The sequence below is a fragment of the Cebus imitator genome, unplaced genomic scaffold (assembly GCF_001604975.1).
Source record: "Cebus imitator isolate Cc_AM_T3 unplaced genomic scaffold, Cebus_imitator-1.0 Scaffold783, whole genome shotgun sequence".
NCBI classification, from domain to species: Eukaryota; Metazoa; Chordata; class Mammalia; order Primates; family Cebidae; genus Cebus; species Cebus imitator.
The window spans coordinates 369691-374016 of record NW_016108098.1 but is presented as its reverse complement, the minus strand read 5'-3'; positions in this window follow the sequence as shown (position 1 = coordinate 374016).

Below are 4326 nucleotides of genomic sequence, written 5' to 3'. Positions count from 1 at the left end.
AAGCTCCTCCTTATAACAAGGTTAAAGATCACCATAACAAAAGATTGGGAGGAGACAAAGGTGGTCTGATATGATCATTTCTACTTTTCTGGTGGAAAAAATGTCTTAAAAGCACCTGAATAAGCAGCTGTGCATGATGGCTCATACCTGTGTACTCCCAGCACTTTGGGAAGGCTGAAGCAGGAGAATCACTTGAACCCAGGAGTTCAAAACCAGCCTGGGCAACAAAGTAAGAACCCACCTCTACAAAAAAATTTTTTTAATTAGCCAGGCATGGTGGCACATGCCTGTGGTCCTATCTACTTGGGATGCTAAAGTAGGAGGATCGCTTGAGCCCAGGAGGTTGAGGCTGCAGTGAGCTGTAATTGTGCCACTGCACTCTAGCCTGGGCAATAAAGCCAGACCCTGTCTCCAAAAAAAAGTTCCTGAACAATACTGTCAAATGTTCTTAGAGTATTATTATACTTACATTAAATCCAAAGGTAACAAGAAAAAATACAGGTCATAGCAGGTATTAATTTGGCAGTCCATTCATGCCTTAAGCCATGTTAAGAGAGTACTAATACAGGTTACAAACAATACTTACTTACATAAGCTTCTGACCAAGTTGAATTTAGGTGAAATACAAAACTGGGACACAACTGGTCTAGCCAGATGCTTCAAATATAGAAGGTAATCTAAAATTGACCAGATGCTTCAAATAGAACATAAACTAAGCCAACCATTGTTAGCTCTCTTATGTCCAAGTCAAATAGCTGCAGTTAAGTTTATCTTCCTCATATTTAGACAAGGAAAACACATTACTGTTAATGAAACGCAACTAGGGCCAGGTGCGGTGCCTCACGCCTGTAATTCCAGCACTTTGGGAGGCGGGTGGATCATGAGGTTGAGTTAGAGACCAGCCTGACCAACATGGTGAAACCCTGTCTCTACCAAAAATGTAAAAATTAGCCGGGCGTGGTGTCGCACACCTGTAGGAAGCTGAGGCAAAAGAATTGCTTGAACCCAGGAGGCAGAGGTTGCAGTGAGCACTGCAGCCTGGGCGACAGAGCGAGACTCCATCACAAAAAGAAAAAAGAAAGAAAGAAAGAAAAGAAACACAACTAGAAACAAAAGCTAGGCAAATGTATAGTTTTGCTTTAATACATTTCTGATGACATTCTACCAACCATCACAAAATGCATTTATTTCTCTTTCCTTGCCTAACCTCTTTTTATTTCTTCCAACCTTTCCTTGGACCTCCTGCGCAAATTGCTTAACTGATACAAGTGTTACTGACCTTAGCCACTCAGTGTAAGTATCATTTTATTGCCTATAGAGTTGTGTCACTGAGAAAACTTACCATAAAATTCTAAACATAAACATAAAACTTACTATAAAATTCATTAGAAAAAACAAAAAAGGCCGGGCGCGGTGGCTCACGCCTGTAATCCCAGTACTTTGGGAGGCCGAGGCGGGTGGATCACGAGGTCAAGAGATCGAGGCCATCCTGGTCAACATGGTGAAACCCCGTCTCTACTAAAAATACAAAAAATCAGCTGGGCATGGTGGCACGTGCCTGTAATCCCAGCTACTCAGGAGGCTGAGGCAGGAGAATTGCCTGAACCCAGGAGGCGGAGGTTGCGGTGAGCCGAGATTGCGCCATTGCACTCCAGCCTGGGTAACAAGAGTGAAACTCCATCTCAAAAAAAAAAGAAAAAGAAAAAAAGAAAAAACAAAAAAATTTTTAATAATAAAATTCATTAGAGTGGAGATGAGATCAAACCAAGGTAGTATGACCCCAAAACCCCAAACCCTCTCCAAAACAGTATATCCAAAGGACTTTTAGAGAGACTTAAATAGTTCTTCAAAGCATTCAAAAGATGGTCCACATTTATCACTTGCAATGCTCCTCCCCAGCATAAAATCTCTACTACAGTCAGGCAAGTCCCTTCACTGATTGCCATACAGTCCATGATCTTACCATTTATTTCTATGACTTTGTTTAGAACTGGTCCCCTCACCTAGAATGTTTTCTTGCACATATTTAAGTCCTATTACTTCACTATTGCGTAAGCTCCACAAAAGCAGGACCATATCTCTTCTGTTCACTATCATACCACCAGTGAACACGGTAGCTACTCAATAAATCACTGTTGAGGCCAGGCACAGTGACTCATGCCTGTAATCCCAGTAGTTTGGGAGACCGAGACTGGCGGATCACGAGGTAAGGAGATCAAGATCATCCTGGTCAACATGGTGAAACCTCGTCTCTACTAAAATACAGAAAATTAGCCAGATGTGGTGGTGCATGCCTGCAATCCCAGCTACTTGGGAGGCTGAGACAGGGGAATCGCTTGAACCCAGGAGGCGGAAGTTGCAGTGAGCCGAGACCGTGCCATTGCTCTCCAGTGTGGCGACAGAGCAAGCCTTTGTCTTAAATAAATAAATTACTATTGAGTAAGTAAATGAACTGATTTCCGTCCCACCTCCTTCATGAAAAATCATGTCAAATACTCCTAGCCACTTTCTTTTTAAATTCCCAATACCCTGGAATCAGTTTCATAGTTTAGTAGTACCTAATTTCTCTCTGCTTGGTATTAAACTTCTTTCTCTTGCTAGACGTGGGAGCATACACCTTATGCTTCTTTGTATAGCTCACCATAAACATTGGATATACAATAAGCACAAAATAAAAATTTACTAATCAAAATGCTGACATGCTTTGTAAAAATTGAATTTACACACAACTTTGTAAGAATGCAGCTATTTTCAGAGTAGGTTAGACATACATAAGGCCTTTTCCCTTGCTTACATTGTCTCACAACTTATCCAGTAGAAGTATGGTTCAGCATTTGACAATTAGGGAATGCGGAACATCTCAATGGCCCAGAGCCTGTGGCTAATTATAGAAGCAGATTGTTATGAGTTTTCTTGATAGGAAAATAGGATGAGTGCATCACAGTGATTTGATTTGCCAGCTGTCATAATGAGATTTAAGATGCCATGTTAGCATATGAAGGTATACTGTAGGCTACTGGGCCCTCTCAATCTGAGTTTTCCATTTTCTTTCTTTCTTTCTTTTTGAGACAAGGTCTTGTTCTGTTGCCCAGGCTGGAGCGCAGTGGCACGATCTCAGCTCACCGCAGCCTCAATCTCCCAGGCTCAAGCAATCTTCCCACTTTAACCTCCCCAGTAGCTAGGACTACAGGCGCACACCACCACACCCAGCTATTTTTTGTATTTTTTTGTAGAGATGGGGTTTCACTTAGTCGCCCAGCCTGGTCTGAAACTTCTGGGTTCACGCAATCTAACCACCTTAGCCTCCCAAAGTGCTGGGATTATAGGCATGAGCCACCACACTGGCCAATTTTCTATGGTGTAATTTAGAAATTAAATATTACGCCAGGCGTAGTGGCAGGGCCAGAAGCAGCTCAAGCCTGTAATCCTAGCACTTTGGTAAGCCAAAGTGGGCAGATCACTTGAGGCCGGGAGTTGGAGATCAGCCTGGCCAACATGACGAAACCCTGTCTCTACTAAAAATAAATAAATTAGCCAGGTGTGGTGGCACACACCTGTAATCCCAGCTACTCGGGGGGCTGAGGCATGAGAATCACTTGAATCTGGGAGGCGGAGGTTGCAGTGAGCCAAGATTGTGGCATTGCAACTCTACCCTGGGCTACTCTGTCTCCAAAAAAATTTTCTAAAAAGAGAATTTAAATATTGCTTGCAAGTATTGATTGATTACTTGATTGTTCCTGTAGTCTACTAAATTTATAGTATAGCAAAACTATAATTTATAATTTTATTACATAGGATGCTAAAATTACTTTTACAGTAAATAATATATTAAAATATTAAAGGTAACTACATTTTATTGTATGTTTACTATCTGCCAGACACTGTTCTTACGGCTGTACATGTATTAGATCATTAATAATCCTGCAAGACAGGTACTGTTATTGTCCCCATTTTTACAAATTTGAAGGAACTGAGGCACAGAGGGGTATGAAATCTGCCCAGTGTCATACAAGTAGTAAGCAGAGGGGCTGGGATCCCACCCAGACAGTCCAGCACCTAGACTGAGCCAGACAAGACAGGCTCTTTTTTTTTTCCAGACAAGATAGGATCTCGCTCTGTCACTCTCTCACCCAGGCTGGAGTGCAGTGGCGTGATCTTGGCTCACTGCAGCCTCAACCTCCCAGGCTCAAGGGATCCTCCCATCTCCGCCTCCTGAGTAGCTGGGACTACAGGCACGTGCTACCACACTCAGCTAATTTTTGTATTTTTTGTAGAGACAAGATATCCCTTTGTTGCCCAGGCTGGTCTTGAATGCCTGGACTCAAG